This window comes from Eptesicus fuscus, chromosome 10, assembly GCF_027574615.1.
Source record: "Eptesicus fuscus isolate TK198812 chromosome 10, DD_ASM_mEF_20220401, whole genome shotgun sequence".
NCBI classification, from domain to species: Eukaryota; Metazoa; Chordata; class Mammalia; order Chiroptera; family Vespertilionidae; genus Eptesicus; species Eptesicus fuscus.
The window spans coordinates 32,625,394-32,651,993 of record NC_072482.1 but is presented as its reverse complement, the minus strand read 5'-3'; the positions used below and the strand labels follow the sequence as shown (position 1 = coordinate 32,651,993).

The following is a 26,600-nucleotide window of genomic DNA, read 5'->3' as shown; positions in this document are numbered from 1 at the left end:
GTGACTCATTTTCTGTGGGTTGTATAAAATGATGCCTGTGATAACTGTGGAACGATGCAGTTTGAAACATGAGGCTTAGAGGCAAAAAAAATAACCAACATCTATAACCTCGAAGACAAAGGCAGAAAAGCTTCAAAATTGATGTCATCAGTCTTCAGTTCTGAAAAACTGCTCTGTCTGTCAGCCTGTGCTTGGCCAATCTTTTGTGTATATTTCCCTACTGCCGTCAGAATCTCTATGCTCAGAATTCTGATGGGGTGACGGCTGTGTTCTAAACTGGATTCATCACTTTTATTCTGACAATACTAGAAATTGGAGGAAGCAAGTTTATGAAGAATATCAGGAGCGTGAGCTGTTGGATGCTCTTGTGGATGGCAGTGTGGCGGCTCTGTCGCACTGCATCATGGGAAAGACGAACTGGTATATTTCCTCAGTGTTTAACAAACATTTCCTGAGTGCCAGTTTTTGGAGACTATGTGTCATTGGGTCGAACTCCAAGGACAGTCTAGATCTCTTACCCTCTCCCAGGCGCCCCTCTCTCCTTCCTGACTTCTCCACCCCTCTTCTAACCAGCCTTATGCTTTGGTCTTCAGTTCTTGTAGCCAAAGAGCCGAGGTGGCATCTCAACCAAAGCATTTACCTGAAGGCAGACAGAGAGGTAGGTCAGCCATACTTGGGAGGTCCTGGGGCTTCTCAGAAGAGGCCTTTCCTCAATTAAGTCTAAGTCTGTGGCTCTGAAAATGTAAGGCTGACCATAATGTGTCTTGGGAGAATCTGGCTTCTTGCTGATCAGACATGTATGTAACCTTGGACAGAAAACGTGGAGGTCATTAGACATATTCCGTCGCTTCCTGGGACTTACTTTCCTCACGTGTAGAAGGAAGCAGTGGCATGGATGGCCACTGAGGTCTCCTCTGATGCATTCTCTCTTCCTGGCTTCCCCCCGTGGGTCCCTGGATTCTGAGTGAGGATAGACTTTGGTGCTTACCTTCCTCAGAGCCTTGCTTCAGCTCAAACTTCCCAGGCACGTTTCTGTACACACAGGGTCTCTGCCCATGACCCTGCAAAGTAACTTCAAGGTCAGGGCAACTTGGACGGGTCTCCTTGGATTTTGTTGTATGAACTTTACGTAGATGATTAAGTATCCAAGAAACCCATTGAAAATTTTGCATTGATTCCCCCCAGAGTTTGTATCCAAATAGAGATAACTAAAATTCAAGAAAGGCACGTGGGTTTTGTGCGTTTTGCCTGGCCTGTGACAAATTATCCGATGCTCTTTCACTGCCAGATTCTCTGGGGAACTTTTTTCCACAACATGACTGATGTTTGGATTTTTCCAAACATTTCAGTATATTTTCAAAGCATAATATAAAGTATATTATAAAATACGAATGATTTGCTCTTTTGTATTAATTATCCTAGTTTTAAAGTAGGAATAAATAAGAAAACAACTTTTGTCACACTAAATTATTTTCTTCACGTCACACACAAACATGCTCTTTTTGCAAATTACTTTTCAGTAAATTATTGATATTTTTGGAAGCCTTAAAGTGAGAGTAATTTGGTTGATGAGATAATGAATGATCCTGATTTTGAGGCAGTTCTGATTCTGCATCTTGATAATTCACAGCTTTGTTTAGATTCCACGTAAGATTCATTTATTCTCCATGAGAAGAAGGCAAAGACCTTTTGGACCTTCATGTACAAAGGGCACCTCCCACCCTGTTGTCAGGTTATGTGGGCAAACACACCCACGATGTCTGGAAAGAGAGGTTGAAGCTGGAAGGCCACTGCGCTGCCCCGCCCAGGACAGCCCGAGGAGGCTGCTTGGAAAAGGGTCTGAGATAGTTGAGGGAGCTGGGGTGTCTCTCTCTCTCTCTCTCTCTCTCTCTCTCTCTCTCTCTCTCTCTCTCTCTCTCCCTCCTCCTCTCTCTCTCTCTCGGATTTTCACAAGCTGATTAAGAAACGGGAAGCATAAAGAACCAAAATGTTAACCTTTCCACAGCGGTCTTGCCTTTGGGGGTTGAGCACACTCAGTAAAAGCCCCTCAGGGTCTGTCCTGTTTGTACCTCTCTGAAGTCACAGCCTAGCCCGTCACTAGAAGCTCATTTGAGTGTAAGATACCACGACTGAAACGTTCCATGTCATTCATAGGGTTGGACTCTGTGTGTGCATTTGGCCATATGGGACTTGGCAGAGGCTACTTTTGCTATCAGACGAGGAAACATTGTTCTGAAATGATCCTGTATGCACAATGTTAGTGGCACAAATCGAGATTATTTCTGTTGCACTGGGGGAAGTTTTTCTAAAAGCTTTCTGATGATTACTGCAAAAAAGAATTAAGACGCCCCGTCCACACGGCGGAAAAAAGCCTCGGAGGCAGCCCCTGCCCTGGCAGCAGCGTGCGGCTGGCTTTGGCAACTGGGCAATGGCCGTTCTGCCAAGCTGGTGAGGCCGGGAATGTGTCCACGAGTCTGTGCCTCGGGCTTCAGGGCCTGCACCTCGGGCATCTGCCCACGAACTGGTTCTTGTTGCCTAAAAGAAGGGCAGTCCACACAGAGTTTTCAGCTCGGTTTTGAGGTCAGGGTGTTGCTTTGAAGTGACAGGCTCACTGTGGCCACTTCTAGGGAAGTGTGAGTAGGAATCATGACTTGAAAGAACGGAGCTTAAAGTAATTTTCAGCCGCACCGGGAGGCATGGATTTGTTCAGATGCAGAACTGAAGGCTGAGGTATTTATTTTGAATTCTCAACATTTGCATGCACCTTTTTCTTCACTCTAGGAGGTGGCGGGCAGGGCCTGTGCCCCTCTAATGGCAGTATGTACAGCTTCGAGTTGAGTGCCTGGCACCCATACGGCCTGTGTTCCCGTAGAAATCCAACTGGGCATACGGACTGCAGTACAAGACTAATGACGTGACAATCGGCTGCTAAAATACCCAGAGTTAACGCAGACCCCACTCGTTAGAGGGTTTGGTCCCCAGCAAGGCTGCCTTTACTTCAGACCAGCCACACTGGGGGGGACCCAGGCCACCTGTATTTCTTGACAAATTTACTATTCATTTGATGTTTCCCACAACCCTCTGAAGGAAACATACATTACAAGGGCTCACAGAACCCAGGATAGTGCCCTACTTATCTGTTTCTACTAGTAAAACACACGTAAGGGCCAGTCCACTGAAAGACACACGGGGCGAGGTCTGGGGGAGAACCCAGGTTCCTGTGCCTTTTTCTCATGGAATACGGCTGCATCGCCTTCCCAGCACCCGGAAGTTCCACTGACCTCTGGTGTTAAGAGGTTGTATTGGGGTCTCCCTACGCAGGCACAGTTGATTAAATCAGTGGCCTTGTGATTGAGCTCCGTCTCCAGCTTCCATCCCCAGAGGTGGGGGTGGCCCAGGGTTCCTGCCTCTGATCATGTGGCTGGTTTTGTGGTGACCAGCCCCATCCTGAAACCCTCAAAGGGAATAAAGTCACTCCTGTCTCTCAGGAAATTCTAAGGGTTTTTGCAAGCTCCTTGTCAAGAACCTGGCACAAAGATCAGACGAATTTTTTATTATACCAGAGGCTCAGTAACGGGTAACTTTCCGCTCATAAGCAAGAGTGTCTCCTGCACCTTGTTTTGCGAGTACTTCTATTCCCCAAAGCAAAGGGGACATTGAAGTGACGTCTCAGGGTCACTTTGAGCATTGCCCATGGGCTTTTTCATAACTCATAATGATGAGACATTGTAAAGCAAGCAGGTCAAACTCATGGGCCATGGGCCGCATGTGGCCCACAACAAATATTTTTGCAGCCCAGCCAATATGACGGTATGTAAGAAACGTTTTAATAAAAATTTCATAACTTAATTTTTACAATATCCTGTCATACATAATTATTAATAATGAACTACAATGTTTGTTAATGACTGATTACTATAATTTTGTTGCATTCATTTCCCTTACACCCCTTGCAAGCCAGGTGCACCATTTCTCTCCACTAATACTAGCAGCGAGTATTTTAGCAAACGATCGCCACGTCATTAGTCTTGGACTGACTTGTTTGGTGTGCGCAACAGGAAATATTTCGCTTTCGGAGAATAAGAAAAATAGGTTTATTTGCAATATGCTTATTAATTTGTGCAGTTATTCAGTGTCTGATAAGTTAATGTTACAGACAAAATATTAATTTTTATTAAAATATTCTATCTTTTTATGTTAACGATGACTCATTTATTTCAGCCCTTTGTATTCAGCATGTCTCTATCAAAATAAACCTACGATTCTATGAAAATTGAAGCTTTTGTTGTTTTGCGGCCCACATAAACTTAAACCTTGTTTATTTGGCCCGTGTTAACCTCTGAGTTTGACACGCTTGTTGTAAGGTGATAAAACTTCCTCATGTGTGGCTTACCGAGGTCTAGGAGGACTGTTTAGTTTTCTGGCCTGGAGTCTGGTGGACGTGGTGTCGACACCCTGGCAATGGGTGAGCTCCCACAGGAGACTGTAGTGGCCTAGGATTGCTTCCCAGGAGCAGTCACTTAAAGTGCCTGCAGGGCTCGGCCAGTGTGGCCCAGTGGATTGAGCATTGTCCCATACACCAACAGGTCCCCAGTGCCATTCCCAGTCAGGGCACATGCCTGGGTTGCAGGCTGGATCCCCAGTAGGGGGTGTGCAGGAGGCAGCCAATCAATGGATATTTCTCTCTCATCAATGTTTCTATATCTCTCTTCCTCTTCCTCTCTCTCTAAAATCAATAAAAACGTATTTAAAAATTTTTAAAGTGGCTACGTGAACCCTGGCTGGTGTGGTTCAGTGGTTGGAGCTTCGGCCTGTGCACTGAAGGGTCGCAGGTTTGATTCTGGTCAAGGGCACATACCTGGGTTGTAGGTTCGCTCCCCTGCCTGGTCGGGGCATGTGCGCGAGGCAACCAATCAGTCTCAGTCACATCAATGTTCCTCTCCCTCTCCCTCCCCCTCTCTAACAATCAATGGAAAAAATATCCTCAGGTGAGAATTCACAAAAAATAAAAATAAAGTGGCTGTAGGAGGAGGAGCCAGGGAAGGGGTCAAGGCCCGACAAGAGGGTGTTGGGGTGAAGAGATGACAACAGCCCCTGGAAAGCAGAGGTGGGTGAGTTGTGAAGTCAGTGATTGGATGCCCCATGTCATGGGTGTGGGGGAGAAGGTGCTTGGTGGCTGTGGAAGTATGAGAGCGACCATGTAGTGTTGGGATGGTTTATAGCAACCAGGACCTTGTAGACGGTTCCCAGGAAATGAGGTAAGAGGAAGCATGAAGGGCCTGGATTCCAGGCCACTACAAGATCAGTACAATTGTCTGAGGAAAGTTTCCACTAGAGCAAAGAGGGAGAGGAAGCTCCATCCGTGAAAAGATTGAGGAGGTAGGGAGAAACGAGGCTGAGGTCGGGGAGTGGCTGTTACACAATAGCTATTAGGCATTTATCAAATTTTAGGAAGCCATTTCAGATTCTGTCCATAAACCAGCAAAAATTAAGATTTTTTAAAATATATTTTTATTGATTTCAGGGAGGAAGGGAGAGGGAGAGAGAGAGAAACATCAATGATGAGAAACATTGATCGCTGCTCCTGCACACCCCACACTGGGGATCGAGCCTGCAACCCGGATATGTGCCCTGACCAGGAATCAAACCGTTACCTCCTGGTTCATAGGTTGATACTCAACCACTGAGCCATGCTGGCTGGGCAAAATTAAGATCTTTTTAATACTGTTGTCTGGTATGGTGATAACAGATATATGAACTTAATTTTGGTTTCGATTTAATTGATGTAATTTGTTGTATTATCTGAGTTGTACCTAAGAGTAGAAAATATGGTGATCTTGGAAATTCGAACAATCTGTTAATCTTGGAAATTTGAACAATCTGTTAATCTTGGAAATTCGAACAGTCTGTAAACCAGCATCCCAGTTGTGTAAAGATTGGAACCTGCATGTTAGGAAGAAAGATCGCATTCCCTGACTGAAGTCTCCGACTCCGGATTCACTGTGGGTGTGCCCTCCTTGTGGAGGGTCGTGGAGTTTGGAAGGGCTTGAGAGGAGGGGGGGTTTCCCACATCCACCCTCCCCAGTCCCGTCGACTGAGAAGCAAGAGGAATCGTTCAGGAGTGCCAGCCAGGTCTTGGCGGGCCCTTGCTCCCGTGCTCCAAGTCCTGCCTGCCCTCCCCCGCCAATCCTCCCCCATACTCCCTCCGCCCCCTCCACTCGAACTGGGGACACCACCTCCCACAGTTCCTCCTGCACATCCTGACCTTCACCTTGGGGCCTGTACCCGTGCCCATGCCTGGCATGTTCTTTCCGTAGTTCAGCCCTACTCAGCCTTTAGTTCTCAGCTTAAAACTCACTTTCTCGGGGAGTCTTTGCTGGCACCCTGTACTTCGGCACCGCAACACTCACCGCGTGGTGTGACATCTGTAACTGCCATTGTTGACACTCCCCACCCCACCCCAGGTGGAAAGCAGCCACGACTGTCCTGCCCTCCGCTCCATCCCAGTCCTAGTCCCTCGTGTACCTACACCCAACCCTAAAGCGGGCCGAGGAATTGCCTTATACAGGAGTGCCTGTCGCCATTGCCGGCTTACGAGGCAATATATTTTTTTAAATATTATGAATGATGACTATTAAACTGAAGGTGGTGAAGGGGCCACATAAGGCAGACGACTGAAGCTCTCTCTCCTTGGGCTCTCTAGACATCACAGTTGTACTGGGCCTTCTTCTGATGTTTGTTGACAAGGGGATTTGCCTGGGTTAATTTAGTTGGCAAGCCCTTTCCTGGTAGACAATGCAGAAATGGACTCCAGCCCAGCCCGGATCAGATGACCATCAAAGCCAGGTGAGCACAGCCAAAACTGACGACGTTGTACTTTGTTTTATAAATATAATACTGCAAAGAAATGGAATAACCTTGTCACTTGGGAGCCTTTTGTAATTTATGTGTTTTCAATGTGTGAATGTTTTGTATGAGAAAGGAACTTACTGAATGTTCTCAGTAGAGTGACTTGACATGTCATATGGTAGCTTTTAGTGCAGAATCTGGGGACTGACTTGCGACCTTGACCTTGGGCAGTGCAATGTGATTGTCACTGGAGTGGTGTACGGAGCCATCCCAGAGAGGCTGCAGTTGCAAGCCTAACAGTTTACAGAACTGCAGGGATGGTGGGGCGGGGGGGGGGGGGGGGGGGGGGACAGGGGGTGTTAGGGCCCTAGGAAGCCTATTGCTATTTCTTACTCGTTCTCAGAATGACATGCATTCCAGAGACTTGCGAGCATCCAATGGCTGCTGTGTGTTCAGCCCTGTCCACATGCACCGTAGCTGTGTTGGGTGGAGGTGGGTGTTTGGGGTCAGGAGCACCTGTGCAAATGTGTGCCCATCATCAGGGTTCTTTCTCCGGCGGCTGGCGATGGGGCGGCCATGTTCACACTGGGCTTGGAGGAGGTGGAGATGGAGGTGGAGATGGAGATGGGGATGGAGCTGGAGGGACTTTAAGGGCTGCAGGGGAAGTGGGGAGACGGGGTGCCAGGGCCCTAGCCTACCTCCCACGTAGCAGCTCTGCATTCGCATATTATAATTCCCTTCCAAATTTCAATGGAATGAAGCTGACCTTCAGGACTAAGAATTTTGAAAACCAGAAGTTTTCTCTGACATCAGGAAAGCCCAGCAGACTTAATTATTGTTACTAGGCATGTACCAGGCAAGCAGGCACTTTTAGGCATTCTGTGTGCTTTCTTATATAATCTTCTCAAGACTGAAGGGATGTGCCAATATTTGCATCCTCTGCAACGATAAGGAAACTGCGGCCTAGACACACTAAGTAGCTTGTCCATTGCACAGTGATGAAGCGGTGGAACTGGGATTCAGACTCAGGTCAGTGTGTCCCCAGAGAGCCCCCCGCCCCACACTGGGCTTGAACCTTCTCGCCCACCGACCGCCACGTGACCCACTTCTTGGTCTCTGAGCCTCTGTTGACTTCATCTGCAGAGCAGAGGAGACGGAAGTCTTCCCGAGCAAGGCCTCCCATGCAGAGCACCTGGTACAACGCTGTAGACACGCAATGACTGGTACGCTCTTAACCAAGAAGCAAGATCAGCTGTGTCTCTGGGCTTGACTGGCTCATACATTTGTCCAGAGCAGTGGTCGGTAAACTGCGGCCCGCGAGCCACATGCCGCTCTTTGGCCCCTTGAGTGTGGCTCTTCCACGAAATACCACGTGCGGGCGCGCACGTACAGTGCGATTGAAACTTCGTGGCCCACGCGCAGAAGTCGGTTTTCGGCCTGGGCGAGTCTATTTTGAAGAAGTGGCGTTAGAAGAAGTTTAAGTTTAAAAAATTCGGCTCTCAAAAGAAATTTCAATCGTTGTACTGTTGATATTTGGCTCTGTTGACTAATGAGTGTGCCGACCACTGGTCCAGGGGAATCGGCTCAGTGCCGTGTGACTGGTTATTGTGGAGGTCACTTCTGGGCTGGGGCAGGCAGTTGTGGGGTAGGGGATCGCTGACCCCAGACCCCGCTTGGGCACAGGCAGGCTGTATTTCTGGGTTTCCTAACTGTAGGTTAGGGATCAGACACCTGCCTTTTGGTGAGGTGGAAGTGAAAATAGATACGCGCAGAAGCTCCAGCTCTTATATGAATGTTCGAATCCTCACTACATCTAGCCATTTCAAATCATTCTCCAAGGCCGTTCGAAGGCCATGCAAACTCTTTGCTTTGGGCTTGCGATGAACTTGGTCTCTTTGCTGGCTGGTGGACCTGTGCTCATTATCATTCAGTGAATTAACTCTGTGTAGGATGCCACGTGGAGATAAACATCTTGCTTTAGATAAAACATCATTAAAAAACGACTTACCAAGAGAAAAAGAAAACAAAAAGATTATTAAAAAGTTGTTGAGAGGCAGATATGTGTTCATTTTCTTAATTTCCCAGCTGAAAAACTGAAACAAAAAGCACTTGAAAAAAAATAAAAAACAGCATTTGAGCTTTCAAAAGGAAATGTCATTTATAACATTCAGATTTGCAAGGTGTTCGGTGTAGTGTGCGTGCCAGCTTGGCCCTGCTGCTGAGAAGGCAGAATTCTCTGTACGAACGACTGATGGCACAAGGAAGAACTTAAAAGAATGAGTCTCGCCTGGCTGGTGTGGCTCAGTGGATTGAGCGTACTCCCATGCACCAAGAGGTCCCGGGTTCAACTCCCAGTCAGGGCATATGCCCGGCTCGATCCCCAGTAGGGGGTGTGCAGGAGGCAGCTGATCAATATGTCTCTCTCTCCAATGTTTCTTTCTCTCTCTCCCTCTCCCTTCCTTTCTATCTAAAAATCAATGAAAACATTAAAAAAGGTAATAATAATAAGTCTTACCTTTTCTAATTAGGTGACAAGGGGGTTGGGGGGGAGGCCCTTTTTCACCACCTTGACTTTCCGAAGAGCCCTAGGAGAGTATCTGTAGATATAATTCTCATTTGGAATCTGTTATAGACAATTTATTAGTGCAGATAATAAGAATTAAAGCTTATTGCTCTACACCCCTGACCTGGGGGCTGGCACGCTTGCCAGTTTTCCTTGGCACATAGATTGGTTGCCGTGACTACCACTGGTCTCTCTCTGCACTGACTTCAGAACTTAGCTGGTTCTTCCTGGGCCCCCTGACATCCCCAAACACTCTGCACTGTACTCCACCTCCTTTCCAATCCAGCCAAGTGCCAGGGTCGGCCCAGCATTGCCCCAGGCGGAAGGGCCTGCGGTCATTAAGAGTGGCGCCCACTGCCCTCAGCCCAGAGTGGGGAGCGTCACTGTCTTCCCGTGTTTGCCTGGCTCGTTTCTGGCCACCTCTCGAAAAGCTTTAGTGGTGCAGGAATCACTTTCTCCATGAAGCTCCCACACATCTCTCTAGAATCCTGCACTTTCTCACTTGTCCTTGAGGTGGCACTCAAGTCCGCGTCCTGCCTGCCCACTGCGTCATCTGCTCTGGGGGAGAGGGGGCTCCCAGGTCTTCCCCCGGTACCTCCAGGTCAGGCACAGCCCCTGGCAGTGGTAGCATGAATAAATTTTTGCTGAGTTCATGAATTTTAACTTTTTCTTTTCTAGTTTAAAGATTATCAAAATTAAAAGATAACAGCCTCTTACTCCTTGTGAGATCACATTGCCATTATTCTTTAATGGTCAGATTTTTTTAAAGGGGGAATATCGAGCTGTGCTCCAGAGAGCTGTGAAAGTAGGGTCTAATTCGTAGGTCTCAGCCTGACTACACATCAGAATTACCCCTGGAGCTTTGAAAAAATACCCAGACCTGGGCTCCATTGCTGATCAATTAAACCATCATCTCTGGGTGTGGGGCCTGGTATTGGGTATGTGTATGTATTTTTCTAAGTCTTGAGGTGATTATAAAACACAGCCAGTGTTAAGAACAGCTAGTGTACTCTCATGTTCCTTCCTGTGGTTCGTTGTAGTCCATTAGTAGACATGGCCCCCTCCCAAGCCATTCTGGAGGTTTGAGGTGAGATAGCCCCACACAACAAAACACTTGAGAATGCTCAGTAAAATTATTTCCAAAGCACTTCCATTGGTCAAGCCAGAAGAAAATTTGAGCACAGGAACGGAGGTTTTTTGTTTGTTTGTTTTTTTAAGTCATAGCAATGGAAAAGCACCACCAACAATATAAGTTATGCACTGGAAATGCTAATGTGTTTTTTATAGTGGTAAAATATACAAAAACATTTATCATTTTAACCATTTAAAAAATATATTGAGCCGAAACCGGTTTGGCTCAGTGGATAGAGCGTCGGCCTGTGGACTCAAGGGTCCCGGGTTAGATTCCGGTCAAGGGCATGTACCTTGGTTGCGGGCACATCCCCAGTAGGGGGAGTGCAAGAGGCAGCTGATTGATGTTTCTCTTCATCGATGTTTCTAACTCTCTATCACTCTCTCTTCCTCTCTGTAAAAAATCAATAAAATATATTTTTAAAAAATATATATTGAGCCCTAACCAGTTTGGCTCAGTGGATGGAGTGTCGGCCTGCCGACTGAAAGGTCTCAGGTTCGATTCCGGTCAAGGGCATGTACCTTGGTTGCAGGCACATCCCCAGTAGGAGGTGTGCAGGAGGCAGCTGATCGATGTTTCTCTCTCATCGATGTTTCTAACTCTCTATCCCTCTCCCTTCCTCTCTGTAAAAAATGAATAAAATATATATTTTTTAAAATTAAAAATATATTGATTTCAGAGAGGGAAGGAGAGAGATAGAAACATCAATAGTGAGAGAAAATCATTACTGCCTCCTGCACGCCCCCTACTGGGGATGGAGCCCACCACCTGGGCATGTGCCCTATAACCAGGAACTGAACCGTGACCTCCTGGTTCATAGTTCGATGTTCAACCATTGAGCCACACCGGCTTGGATCTTTTTAAACATTTTTAAGTGTCTAGTGGCATTAAGAACATCCACATTGTGCCACCATCACCACCATCCATCTCTAGAGGTTGATCATCATCACAAACCCCCCCAACCCCTTCCCTGGTACCCACCATTCTACTTTTTCTCTGGGAGTTAGACTGTGCTAGGTATTTCATGTAAGTGGAATTATACAATATTTGTCCTTTGTGTCTGGCTTATTTTACTTAGTCTGTTTTCAAGGTTTGTACATGTTGTAGCATGTCAGAATTCATTCCTTTTTAAAACTGAATAATTTTTCATTGTACATATAGACCACATTCTGTTTATCCATTCACGCACATTCGGTTGTTTGCACCTTTGGGCTATTCTGAATGCTGCTATGAACATGGGTGCACAGTCACTGTTGAAGTCTCACTGCTTCCAGTTATTTTGGGTATATACCTAGAAGTGGAATTGCAGGATCACATGGAAATTGTATATTTGAGGAACCACCATATTTTTTCCCAAATGGCTGCATCATTTTATGGTCCCATGAACAATGCACAAGAGTTCCAATTTCTACATGTCCTTGCCAACTCTTGTTATTTTGAAAATTATTTTACTTTTACCCACTGGGGTTTGTAGAGTAGTTACACGGATATCTTCTCCACCCGTTCTCCTGTGTTTTCTGGGTTGGGATAGCATGGCTTAGTGGCACATTCAGTAGTAGTCACGGATAATGTGAAGTAGAACATCTCAAAGGTGACATAAAGCACGAGGCAGTGACTCTCACACCGGCAGCGCCAAGCCTATTGATTCTGCCATTCTCACCACATACACGGTTCATTTCCCAGCAGAGCCCTGTTGGCTGTCTAGCCCAGTGGTCGGCAAACTGCGGCTCGCGAGCCACATGTGGCTCTTTGGCCCCTTGAGTGTGGCTCTTCCACAAAATACCACGGCCTGGGCGAGTCTATTTTGAAGAAGTGACGTTAGAAGTAGTTTAAGTTTAAAAAATTTGGCTCGCAAAGGAAATTTCAGCCCTAACCGGTTTGGCTCAGTGGATAGAACGTCAGCCTGTGGGCTGAAAGGTCCCAGGTTCGATTCGGTCAAGGGCATGTACCTTGGTTGCGGGCACATCCCCAGGAGGAGGTGTGCAGGAGGCAGCTGATCAAAGTTTCTCTCTCATCAATGTTTCTAACTCTCTATCCTTTTCCCTTCCTCTCTGTAAAAAATCAATAAAATATTTTTTTTAAAAAAAGAAACTTCAATCGTTGTACTATTGATATTTGGCTCTGTTGACTAATGAGTCTGCCGACCACTGAGCTAGCCAACAGGACCACTCCCCCCTCTAGACTTCAGTAGTAGGCATGCCTTCGTGCCCTGCTACCAGCCTACTAGGAAGTCGCTCACGGATATTTTTAATATTCAGTTAATTAAGCTTATTTTATTCTTAGGATCAAGTTTTCATCCTTGTTCAGCCTCCTGATTGTTTCCTTAGCAGCTTGGTTTTCTGAGATGGTTTATTGTTTTCCGAGTCAAGATTTAAATGAATCGTTCCTAGATTAAATAAAGAATGCTTCTTAGAAATGAAAAATGTTTCATTTTTTTCCACAGGGAACAATGGCTGCTAAATAGCTCTTGAGGAGTTTTTAAAACTAGACAAGCATTCTTTTTAGAATGGTTTTCCCTGAAGCAATCATAAAGTTTCCGCCAGTGTCCCCGGGCAGACCAACTGCCTACTTAACAGCCAGGCCGTGCTTCTCGTTCCTTTCTGCACTAGAAGAAAATTATTCTAAAGTATAATTGGAAGTAAGTGTGGAGAGCTATAGTTTTGTCTGCACTTGGGAAGCAATAGATTAGGAAGGAATCTTTATCATGGCTGTTACAAAGCACATTCGGTCTTAGAACCATGAAAACCTGTATAAACAGTTGCATGGAACGGTGACAATTTAGAGGTGATGGTAAATAAAGGACACGTTCCTTTAATATAGCCTTTGCTTTTGCTCTCTATATCTGATTTAAATCTAGTGAAAATGATTCCTGAAACACTATTATTCACGTATTTGTTTTTCAGTTGAATAGTTCACAGATGCCAGGGCTGGAAGGTACAAGATTATGAAATAAAAGCACTTAAGTAGAAGTTTGCCATTTTTTATTGATATAATTTATATATAACATTATTTTAGGTTCAGATGTATGGAGTAATGATTCTATATTTATATAAATTGCAAAATGACCACCATAATAAGTATACTTAACAACCATCACCACACAGTTGAGATTTTTTTCTTCTTGTGATGAGAACTATTAAGATGTACTTTCTTAGCAACCTTCAAAGGTACAATACAGTGTTACTAACTATGATCACCACACTGTACATTACATCTCCAGGACTTACTTATTTTGAAAATGGAATTTTGTACCATCTTTACCCATTTTGCCCACTCTCTACCCTCTGCTTCTATCAACGACCAATCTCTGAGGTTTTTTTGTGTGTTTTTTTAGATTCCACATATGAGTGTGATCCTATGGTGTTTCTCTTTCTGACTTAGTACCCTCAAGGTCCCATCCATGATGTCGCAGAAGGCAATAGTTCCTTCTTTTACATGGCTGAGTAATATAACATTGTGTGTGCATGTGTGTGAGTATCGCATCTTCTTTATCCATTCACCCATCAATGGACTCTTAGGTTGCTTCCCTATGTTGGCTATTGTAAACAGTGCTGCAGTGAACATGGGAGTCCATATAGCTCTTTGATTTAGTGTTTTCATTTCCTTTGGATCAATATCCAAAGAGGAATTGCTGGATCACTTGGTATTTCTATTTTTAGCTTTTTTAGGAACCTCCCTACTGTTTTCCAAGGCGGCTCTGCCAGTTTTCAACCCCAGCAGCAGTGCACAAGCAGACCCTAGTCCAGTGGTCGCCGCCGGTGGCCTGCGGACCACCAGTGGTCCGTGTGGCCTGGAAGGTTGGCTACTGCTGCCCCATCAACACTTCTTGTTTATTGATATATTGATGATAGCCATTCTTACAGGTGTGAGGTGATATGTCATTGTGGTTTTAATCTGTATTTCTGTCATGATTAGTGACATGGGGCATCTTTTCATCTGACTGTTGGCTATCTGTATGTCCTTTTTGGAGAAATGTCTGTTTACGTCCTTTGTCCGTTTTTAAATCAGATTGTTTTGTGGGGGGGGTGTTGTTTTTGTTTTTGTTTTTTGGTGTTAAGTTGTATGAGTTCTTTGTATATTTTGGATATTAACCTCTTATTGGATGTATCAGTGATGAATACTTTCATCACTGATACATCCAATAAGGTTGTATTTGATAGGTTGTCTTTTTGTTTTGGTAGGTTGTCTTTTTGTTTTATTGATGGTTTTCTCGCAAAAAAAATTTTAGTTTGATGAGTCTTATTTGTTTATTTTTTAATTTGTTTTCCTTGTTGTAAGAGATATATCAGAAAAAAGTATTGCTAAGAGCAGTGTCAAAGTGGTTATTGCCTATGTTTTCTTTTAGGAGTTTTATGGTTCTGGGTCTTACATTTAAGTCTTTAATCCATCTTGCGTTTATTCTAGTATGTGGTGTAAGAAGGTGGTCTAGTTTCATTATTTTTGCATGTATCTGTCCAGTTTACCCAGTGCCACTTGTTGAAGAGAATGTCTTAACTCCATTGTATATTCTTGCCTCCTTTGTCATAGATTAATTGACCACAAAGGCATGGATTTATTTCTGGGCTTTTTATTCTGTTCCACTGATTTATTTGTCTGTTTTTATGCTATTACCATGCTGTTTCGATTACTATAGCTTTGTAGTATAGTTTGATATTAGGTAATATGATACTCCCAACTTGGTTCTTCTTTCTCAAGGTTGCTGTGGCTATTCAGGATCTTTAGTCGTTCCATACAAATTTTAGGATTATTCATTCTAGTGCTCTGGAAATGCCATTTGTATTTTGATAAAGATTGCATTGAATCTATAGATTGCTTTGGGTAATATGGACATTTTAATTATGTTAATTCTGCCTATCCATGAGCACAGTTTATGTTTCCATTTTTTTTTTTTGTATCTTCTTTAATTTCTTTAATGTTGTACGGTTTTCTGACTACAGGTCTTTTACCTCTTTGGTTAAATTTATTCATAGGCCCTGGCCTGTGTGGCTCAGTTGGCTGAGCATTGTCGTGTGCAGCAAAAGGTCACCGGTTCCATTCCCAGTCAGGGCACATGCCCATGTTGTTGGCTCAATCCCTGGTCAGGGTGGGTGTGGGAGGCAGCTGATCACTGTTTTTTCTCTCACATCAATGTTTCTCTCTCTCTTTCCCTCCTTCTCCTTTTGTGTCTCTCTCTAAAAAAGAGTCAATAAAAAACATTTTAAAAAAATTACTCCTAGGTATTTTTTTTTTGATGCAATTATAAATGTGATTGTTTTAGTAATTTCTCTTTCTGATAGTTCATTGTTGGTGTATAAAAATGCAACCAAGCCTTGCCAGTGTAGCTCAGTGGTTAAGCATGAACCAGTGAGCCAGGAGATTGTGGTTTGATTCCTGGTCAGAGCACATGCCCCTGAGTTGCAGGCTTGATCCCTAGTAGAGGGTGTGCAGGAGGCAGCCAATTTGTGATTCTCTCTCATCTTTGATGTTTCTGTCTCTCTCCCTCTCCCTTCCTCTCTCTGAATCAAAATATGTTTTAAAAAATAATAATAAAATAAAAATGCAACCAACTTCTGAATATTAATTTTGTATCCTGCTATTTCAATGAATATATTTATCAGTTGTAATAATTTGGGGTGGAATTTTTATAGGGTTCTGTATGCATAGTATCATATCATATCATCTGCAAATAATGACAGTTTTACTTTTCTTTCCTAAAAAAAAATTTTAATTGGTTTGAGAAAGAGGAAAGGGGGGAGGGAGGGAGGGAAGGAAGGAGGGAGGGAGGAGAGAGAGAGAGAGAGAGAGAGAGACATCCATCTGCTGTTCCACCTATTCACACATTCATTGGCTGACTTTTGCATATGCCCCAACAGGGTTTGAACCTGCAACCCTGGTGCATTGGGACCATGCTCCAAACAACTGAACTACCCAGCCAGGGCTTACTTCTTTTCCAATTTATTTCTTTTTCTTTTCTAATTGCTCTGGCTAGGACTTCCATGAATAGTGGTAAAAGGAGACATCCTTGACTTATTCCTGATCTTAAGAAAAATGCTTTTCGTTTTCCCCCATTGAGTATGATGTTAGCTGTGGGTTTGTTATATATGGCCTTTATTATGTTGAGCTAGGTTCCCTCTATTCCCACTCTGCTGAGAGTTTTTATCATAATAGGTGCTGGATTTTATCAAATGCCTTTTTTGTATCTATTGATATGATCATATAATTTTATCCTTCATTATGTTTATGTGGTGTATCATGTTAATTGATTTCTAGATGTTGAACCAACCTTGCATCCCAGGAATAAATCCCACTGGATCATGATCTTCTTTTTGTTTCAGTATTTCCAGTTTTATGATAAAAATGCACACGCAACAAAGATTGTGATATGTCATTTCTTTGCTCTAATTGCATTCAGTACTTGCTGTTGAGCAGCTTTCTTTTCTTTTACCATCTCAACAAATTCCTAACATTGTTTCATGCAGCACTTCTTTGTCCTGCTATTTCCCCCGCATCTTTCAGGTGTACTAAGTGGGTATGTTTACAGAGCTTGTTACAAAAGCTTCTGTTCTGTGGTCCAGGGTGTGAAGTCTGTGCATGGACCTTCAAATTGTTCTGAAGGTGTATCATTGTCCACCTGGGGCACCACTCCATGCTCTTTAATATTTACCAAAAGCCTTTTTGTTTATGTCATCTTTTTGATGAGGGTCAAGTTTTTGAAAACTCATTGCTTTGCAATAACATCTTTGGTGGTTCTCTTGACTCCAGGAGAAGGTATGTTACAGCTGTAACTTCCCATCTGGAATTCGTTCCAGCAGGGAAGAGGCTCACAGCTTTCCTCAGTAATTTCACATCATCATCTGGCCAATTTTTACTGCCATTCCCACCACCGCCAGCTGATTTCTCTGCATTCTTTAGACGCTTGTCATACATGAGCCTCATCTTCCTCTTTCTCTTTTCTAATTTGCTCATTTATTTCTTCTCTTTTTCCCTCCTACTTCTTTGTTGATGATGTGTTTCATTCCAGCACTGTAAACTTGCTAGTTCAAGGCAATCACAGTTTTTTTCATTTCTTCCATCATTTTAACCCACTATGCCTCATTATCAGAAAAGTGAGTCCAGGTCTTGCATGAGTTTCAAAGTTTTTGCCTTTCCATTTTAATGTCTTTTCTGGGCATGTTTTTCCTTCTTTTGCCAGTAGTGCTTGTTGTCTAATTTCTTCCTCTTCTTTCTCTTTAGCTAAACAAGCAGCTGCTAATTCCGCTTGTCTTTGATTTTCTTTAGGTTCTTGCTCCTTCTATTTGCTTCTGCTTTTGCTTTCTTTTCTGCTTCTTTCTTGGCCTTTTCTTCTTCCTTAATTTTTTCTTCTTGGATTGTAGCTGTATGCATTGTCAGCTACTGTGCTTATCCTGTCCGTTTCCTCTTTTTCCTTTGTGCTCTTGTTGCTCTTTCTGCTTTTAAGTCCTCCTCTCATCAGGACATTCTGCTCTTTTTATTCTTCGTCTAAATAAGAAAATTCTCTCCAGGAATAAAAATTATACCAGAAAGAATAAGATACATCTGTATCTTCAAATGATGAATTCATATCACCAAGTTTAGGGACACATTTTTTTATTTGACCATCTGGAATGTCTTTTCAAACACTTGGAAGAAATTATCCTTTGCTTCACTTTTAGAAGGAACCAAGTTATCAAAAGTAGGATCTACACTGTTAAATGCTGGTCTTTTCATTGGATCGGATAACATTTCATAAGCTTCAGCAATGCCAGTGAAGTAGTCATTATCTCCTTCTCTTGTTGGTGCGCCAGCTGCTTTCCGTTCGTCTGGGTGATGTTTTAAAACCGTTGCTCCATGGGCTGCTTTGATCCGTGTCTGTGGAGCTTGTGTCTTACATGGCCCAGCCCAAGTGCTGCATAGTGGTCTTGGTGCTGTGAGTCGCTGGATCCAGCGTTTTCAGCAGGGGGAATTCTAACTGCAATTCTCCATCTTCTGATGCTTCTGATAACTCCTCCTTCTCCTCCAGTTTCTGAAAAGAGGCAGAAGCATTTGTTTCTCTTAACAAAAGCTTCAAACCATCTTCCCACAGGTTCAAATTGGCGGTGTTGAGGCTGGACTGGAAATGGTAAGAGAGGTTCCGTGTATTGCTTGGAATAAATCAGAGGTCAGAGGGTGGGCGATGGCAGTGCCTTGGCCACTGCAGTGCTCAGCAGGAGCAGCATGGTAGCCCCCGGGCCAGCCTGCGTCCTGGGTGGAGGGCACTTAGCATCACCCCTCCTTGCCCCAGGTTCTTCCTACCTCCTGCTCTGAGCCTCCCACCTTGGCTCTACAGTGGCCTGTATGATCTTTTTAATGTATTGCTGAATTTGGTTTGCTAGTATTTGTTGAGTATTTTTGCTTCTATGTTCATCAGGGATTGGCTTATAACTTTTTTTTTTTTGTAATGTCTGTGATTTTGATCAGTGATGCTGGCCTTGTAAAATGGGCTTGGGAGTCTTCCCTCCCCTTGAGTTATTTGGAATAGTTTGAGAAGGATAGCCACTGAGCCAACACGTATTATTTCTTGTCTTTTTCATAATAGGCATTCTAGCAGGTGTGAGGTGACAGCTCATTGTCGGTTTTGATTTGCATTTTCCTGATGATTAGTGATGTTGAGCACCTTTAATTTACCTGTTGGCCATTTACTAGTATATGGGAAAGCAAGGGACCCACAATAGCCAAAACAATCTTGAAAAATAACAAGGTTGAAAGACTTCCACTTCCTGATTTGAAAACTTATTATAAAGCTACAGTAGTAAAGACAGTGTGGTACTGGCATAAATAAACATGTGAATCAATGGAAATAAGTTGAAAGTCCAGAAATAAACTTACATTTATAGTCAGTTGATTTTTGCCACAGGTGCCAAGACCATTCAATAGAGAAAGAATAGTCTTTTCAAAAAATGTACTCAGAATTATAAATATATTAAAAGCCATTTAATTATATCCTAAAAAGGCCAATTTCATTCTTAGGATATATTCCCAGAAGTGGGATTGCTGGGGAAAATGACAGTTCCATTTTTCATTTTTTTGAGGAAACTCCTTACTGTTTTCCATAGTGGCTGCACCAGTCTGCATTCTTTTTTATATTATCTATATTATAAAAACCCAGTGGCCCTAATGCTATAATGACCAAAGACGGGTCAGCAGGAGGCTGCGTATGCAAGGAGGTGCGCACAGGTGGGTGGGGACTTGACTGGGTCCCGGGGCGTGGTGGAACTTGACTCTGGGTCTCGCAACACTTGGGGGAGTCGCGCGGCGCAGCAGGGTCTGGGGTCCTGGGTCTCGCACAATTTCCCATGTGTCTGCGTCTCGCACAATTTTGCGTGCTGGGTCACTAGTATATATTTTTATTGATTTCAGAGAGGAAAGGGGAGGGAGAGATGGAAACATCAATGATGAGAATCATTGATCGGCTGGCTGCCTCCTTCATGCCCCCTCCTGGGGATGGAGCCCGCAACCCGGGCATGTGTCCCTGACCAGAACCAAACTTGGGACCCTTCAGTCACAGGCTGATGCTCTATCCACTGAGCCAAACCAGCTAGGGCACCAGTCTGCATTCTTAGCAGTGTACTAGGGTTCCCTTTTCTCCACATCCTCGCCAGCATTTATTTTTTGTTGACTTATTAATGTTAGCCATTCTGGCTGGTATGAGGTGTTACATCTCTGATAATTAGTGACCTTGAGCATTTTTTCATATGTCTCTTGGGCATCTGTATGTCCTCTTTGGAGAAATGTCTAGTCAGGCCTTTGCCCATTTTTTAAATAGGATTGTTTGTGTTTCTGGTGTTGAGTTATATAACTTATATATTTTGGAGATTAACCTCTTATCTGATGAATCATTGGCAAATATGTTCTCCCATACTGTGGATTACCTTTTTGCTTTGCTGATGGTTTCTTTAGCTGTGCAGAAGCTTTTTGATCTGATGTAGTCCCATTTGTTTATTTTCCCTTTCCCTCGGAGACATAATGAGCAAAAATATTGCTCCAAGAGATGTCTGAGATTTTACTGCCTATGTTTTCTTCTAGGTATCTTATTTTTGTTGTTGTTGTTGCAATGGTAAATGGGATTGCTTTTTTGGGTTCTCTTTCTGAGAGTTCATTATTGGGATATAAAAATGCCATTGATTACTAGATGTTGATTTTGTATCCTGCTACTTGCCAATTTATTAAATCTAGTATTTTATGGTGGGTTCTTTAGGGTTTTCTATATACAATACCTTGTCATCTGCAAATAATGACAGTTTTACTTCCTCCTTTCCAATTTGGATGCCTTTTACTTCTTTTCTGATTGTTGTGGCTATGACTTCCAACACTATGTTAAATAAGAGTGGTGAAAGTGGGCATCCCTGTCTTGTTCTTGATCTTAAGGGAAACAATTTTTGCCTATTGAGTATTACATTGGCTATAGGTTTTTCATGTAAGGCTTTTATTATGTTGAGGTATGATTCCTCTATTCCCACTTTGTTGAGAGTTTTTATCTTTATGGGTGCTGGATTTTGTCGAATGCTTTTCCTGTGTCTATTGATATGATCATGTGTTTTCACCCTTCATTTTGTTTATGTGATGTATCACATTTATTGATTTGCAAATATTGTACCAACCTTGCATCCCTGGAATAAATCCCACTTTTTCCTGATGTATGATCTTTTTAATATATTGCTGGGTCCAATTTCCTAATATTTTGTTGAGGATTTTAGCATCTATGTTCATCAGGGAAATTGGCCTATAATTTTCTTTTTGTGTAGTGTAGGGTTTGGAATTAGGATAATGCTGGCCTTGTAAAATTAGCTTGGGAGTCTTCCTTCCTTGTGAATTTTTTGGGATAGTTTAAGGAGGATTGTGATTTTCAACTATAAATTTATTTAATGGGTGAACGGCTATTCGGACCATTTCTTCGAGAGCTTTGATAGCTTATATCTTTCAAGGAATTTGTCCATTTTTATATTTTGAAATTTACTGCCATAAAGTTGCTCATAATACTCCTTTGTTATCATTTGAATCTTTTATAGAATGTGTACTGCTACTCCTCTCTCATTCTGGTATTGGTAATTTGTGTATTCTCTTTTTTTCCCTAAGTATGGGTAGATATTACCAATTTTGTTGACCTTTTCCCCCTAAGGGCATGGTTTAAATTTCACTGATCTCTATTGTTTTCCATTTCTATTTCAGTGATTTTGGCTCTTTTATTTATTCATATCTTTTTTTACTATTCACTTTGGGTTTCATTTACTCTTTCTAGTGTATAAAGGTAGGAACTTAAGACATTGAATCAAGACCTTCCTTTTTATCTAATAAAAGTGTTTAGTACTTTTAAAAAATACTCATTTTCCTTGTAAGTCTGCTGTAAATGCCATCCATAGGTTTTGGTGGCTTGTTCGGTTTTCATTCCCTTTCGATTCCTCCTTTGAGCCATATCTTTAGAATTATGTCGTTTAGTTTCCAAATATTAGATTTTCCAGATGTCTTGTATTATTGATTTCTATTTTAATTCCATGTGGTCAGAGAAATACGTTGTACAATCTGTATTCTTTTAAATTTATTGAGACTTGATTCATGGCCCTACCATAAGCTTATCTTGATAATGTGCCATGTGTACTTGAAAAGATTGTGCATTCTGCTGCCCTGGGGTGGCTTGCTCTGTGAATGTCAAGTTGGTTGTTAGTGTTGTCTGTCTTATGTATCCTTAGGATTTTTTAAAATTGTAAAATTTTCAGTTGTTATTTCTTTAAATATGTTTCTATCACCTTCTCCCACCTTTCATTCCTTTACTCTGTTTCTGTATTCACATGCGTGTTTGTGTTTCCTTTTAGTAGTTTCTGTCATTGTCTTCTAATGTGTTATCATGTGTTAATCCTAACCAGTAGGTTTTTCATCTCAAGACATTGTATTTTTTCATCACAATGAGATCACTTTGAGTCTTTTTATTTTCTATTTTTAAATATATTTTTATTCATTTCAGAGAGGAAGGGAAAGGGAGAGAGATAGAAACATCAGTGATGAGAATCATTGATTGGCTGCCTCCTGCACACCTCCTACTGGGGATTGAACCCACAGCCTAGGCGTGTGCCCTGACTGGGAATCAAACCATGACCTCCTGGTTCATAGGTTAATGCTCAATCACTGAGCCACTGTGGCCAGCACTTTAGGACTTTTTATGTCTTCCATATCTCTGCTTGGCATGTTCAATCTTCCCCTACCTTTCTGAATATATGAAGAATATTTATAATGTTTTAATGTCCTTGTTCTATAATTCTGCCACCAGTGTCATTTCTGGGTTTGTTTCTGTTGACTGATTTTTCTTTTAATTACAGGATTATAGTTTCTTGCCTCTTTGTACACCTGGGAATTTTTGTATCAGGCATTTTGAATTTTATGTTGCTAGGTACTATAAAGATACATGCTTATTTGTTTTAGATATTATGTATACCATACATTTATACACACACATCCACATTAGGAGTGAAACGCATCTGAACTGCCTCCCCTTTTTGTGTATTTTACATTTTTCTGGGATACAACTAAGTTATTCAGAAGCATTGTGATCCTTTCCGGGCTTGCTCTTAAAGGTTTGATAGGCAGAACCAGCTCAACCTTTAGGTTAGGGTTAATGTGACACCACAGTGAACACAATAATCTTCCAGCTCCTCTTCAGGTGTCCCAACCACCATTCCACGCTGGCTGGTGGGAATGTGACCTAACCCAGCCCTGAGTGAGTTCCAAGAATCAGCCCACCTGCTTCTCTCCAGGCTCTTTACTGGGCCGCAGGGAGTTACAAGAGCATTTTCTGATCTTCAGTCGGACGTGAGCAGAGCCCTCTGCAGACCGGCGGCTCTCTGTGGTGCTCTGTGCTGTGGATTCTCGCGGTCTCGGCCTCCTGCTGTTTCCTCAGCTTTAGGGACTGCAGAGCTGTGAGTTCCCTCCCCACGGTGGGGCCTGTGGACTACTCCCTTCAGACAAGAAGCTGAGGCAATTGTAGGGCTTGTGTTTCTTTTTCTTTTTTGTTTTTCAGAGATCTTTGTCCTGTATGCCTCTTTTCCCATGTCTAGAAACCATTTTTTCAAGCATTTTATCTGGATTTAGGTAAGACAGTAGGGAAAACCCAGCCCTTGTTGCTCCATCTTGTCCCCAAATGGAAATTATTTGTTGAACTTTGAATGTCTTCAAATGTTTCCATTTATTAATCAAACACCTACTAAAGCAGGCCCTGTCCCTCTGACCGAGAGGAGATACATCCTTACCCGTCCCCCATGCCACTGGAAGTCAGGAAATCCTGCGTTCACAGCATAACCAGGTTTCATTTGTACTTCATTTTTTACACAACTGCCCAGGACAGAAGATCCTACTCCCATGATTTTTGTAAGGCTCAGAGTATCTCAATAGCCTCTGCAAACATCTTTAAAGCTAAATTAATTTCACTAAAAATAGTGAAGGGTAAATGTAATATTTGAGGCATATATAGTTTGAAATGGAGACAAGTCAAGGATTGAATTGAAAGTAATGGTTTAGGAGCTAAAAGCCCTGCTTCCAGAGGGAGAGCTCTCTCCCAGGCTTCACAGCAGGTCAGATGATTCCCCACAAGGCAACCAGGGCTTGGCCTAGTTAACACTGTTCCTGTGTGCTGTGCTCCCTGTGACTGCCTCCTGTGAAGAGCTCGCTGAGCTGGAGCCGAGCAGAGAAAGTGGAGGTGGGAGTGAAGAGCATCTGAACTGCCCCACCCCACTGCGTGATAGAAACTAGAAAACCGCTTGGCTCCGCTGGTCAGCTGCCCACTCAGACCCCTCTGCAGGGTGCCAGCCTTCCAGGCCCATCCCCTTGTCCAGGGAAGCCAGGAAAGGGCCTTGGAGCAGGAGTGATTAGCCCCACTGCTGGCTGGCTGCTTTGCTTTACGCTGCAGATTTGCCCTGGGACTCTGCTTTAAAAGCTAGGAGGATATCCCTGAGCTAAGGAGAGCAAGAAAATAATCTGAATCCCCGAGTGGTCACGATGCCATGAATGCGCTCAAGTCTTAGTGGGGAATGAAGGAAATCAGATCAGAGTGGCTTCCTCTCATTTTCGGGACGACTTCTGCAGAGTTTGGACCCTGTATTTTTATGAGAATGAGGAAATACAACCAACACCATGAAACCACGTGAGAAACAGACCGGCCGCTTCAGTGGGAGGGTAAGGGGCAGATCCTCGGAGAAGGAAACAAAGCTGAAGCGTATTTACTAGCTCACGAAAAAAGCCAGGAACCTTTCAATACTAAAACCGGAGCTGACCTACTAGGAAAGTCACGCGTTGTGTGTTCATTTGAACCTTGGCTTTTGGTTGAGGAGGCCTGTGGCTCTTCTGTCTGAGGCTTCAGATTTGTTAGCAAAGTGGCGGGAAACGCAGGTGGCCTGGCTGGCTACCTAGACTTTCACAAGCCCTTTCCCTGTCAACAGAGGCAGGGGGCTAATCCCACCTGCCCCTCACGATACTTACAGTGGTATTATTTATATACTGTAGTATCTTTTGAAGGGAGCTTTGCAGTTAGTGACTGAGTTTTTCCATTCACAAATTTTACGTCAGACACCAAGTTGAGAGGGTATGGCACCTCTCTTGCAGATGAGAAAAGGGGCAAGTTTCAGAATCCAGAACGGTGAAGGGACTTGACCAGTGTCCAAAGTGCAAGGAACCAGGCAAAACCAAAAGGCTCCAAATTTCAGATTCTGTCGTCTTTCTGCTAGAACGTGCTGCCTCTCTCCAGGGTTGGTGAAATGTACTCGGACCAGTCCTCAGGCTAATGCTTTATGATTCTTTGTCCTGCCTCACTCAGCACACGCTGTACCAAGTTGTTTGTAGGTAGCTTAGTGGGAAGTTTTCCCATAAAGGCAGCAGCATCTAGAACATGGGACTGGCCCGTCTTGCCTCTGGAGAGGTTATGAGAATGCTGGTTGTGGTTTTTCTCACAGTTCCCCCTTTACTGCCTCGTATGATGTGGTCCCTACTTTGCAAACTATACTTTCGCAAAAATAAGCATAAATCAATTCAGTTAATGTAGAGAAGGGCAAAAGTTGCTAAGCAACGTTCCTAGGGATTGGTCCTCGTAGCTTTAACATGGGGAGGGTGCCTACCTTTACAGTGTCAGCTTAGACATTAACAGCAGCGGGCTGGGCTTCAGGCTTTGTTACAAAGGTCTTAACATTTGTTTGCTCAGATAGCTTATAGAGTGTTCAATGGCTAAGCCTTTAACACAGTTTGTTAAACTACAGATTAAATAGTAATTCTCTTTCATATGACCAAACCATTGAAGGAAATTGATAATAATTTCCTTTAAAAAAAAAAAAAATATTGCCCAGCCTGCATGGCTCAGTGGTTGAGTGTTGACCTATGAACCAGGTCAGTTTCATTCTAGGTCAGGGCACATGCCCAGGTTGCAGGCTCAATCCCCAGTGTGGGCGTGCAGGAGGCAGCCGATCAGTTATTCTCTTATTGATGTTTCTCTTTCCCTCTCCTTCCTCTCTGAAATCAATAAAACTACGTATTTTTTTAAAAATGAAATATAAAAAACCAAATTTATTAAATGGCCTAATATATCCTACACTGATTTTCAACCCACCCACATTTTTCAGATTGAACCCATCAGAAACCAACTGAGTATTTATTATTCATGTTCTAGCAAACTAACTTTCCTTCTATCCCTGTCTTCTAAACTCAAGGAAAACCAGCGCTGGTTTTGATAATCCACTCAGAGATATTAAAGGAGGCAGAACTGGGCGGGCTCTCGCATAATTACCTCCGGCTCAATTAGGCTGAGTGTGAATGCTTTCCTGCCACCTTTAGGTCTTAGTTGTCCCCAGAGTGTCAAATGTTGGGTGTGATGACGTCTGTGAAATAGCAGCTTGTAGAATCCACCCTTTATTATCGAGACTAGACTTTTTACAGATCCCCACCCCACCCCGCCGGTGTACACCTCTGTGAAGGCACCGAGCACTATATTGTAGTATCTGCTTTTCTTCTTGAGACTATAATACAGGTAATGCTCCTTTTCAACTTTGTGAACTAGGACCTGGCACATAGTAG

General features: G+C 43.2%; 1 protein-coding gene and 1 pseudogene across 1 annotated transcript in view; one reads left to right on the top strand and one right to left on the bottom strand.

Annotated features, from left to right (window-relative positions):
• B3GAT2 (beta-1,3-glucuronyltransferase 2) overlaps nt 1-26,600 on the top strand; it is a 59,993-nt gene that overhangs the window by 32,964 nt on the left and 429 nt on the right. The gene's annotated exons all lie outside the window — the stretch shown is intronic.
• On the bottom strand, nt 16,909-26,595 carry LOC103304959 (dnaJ homolog subfamily C member 2-like; annotated as a pseudogene).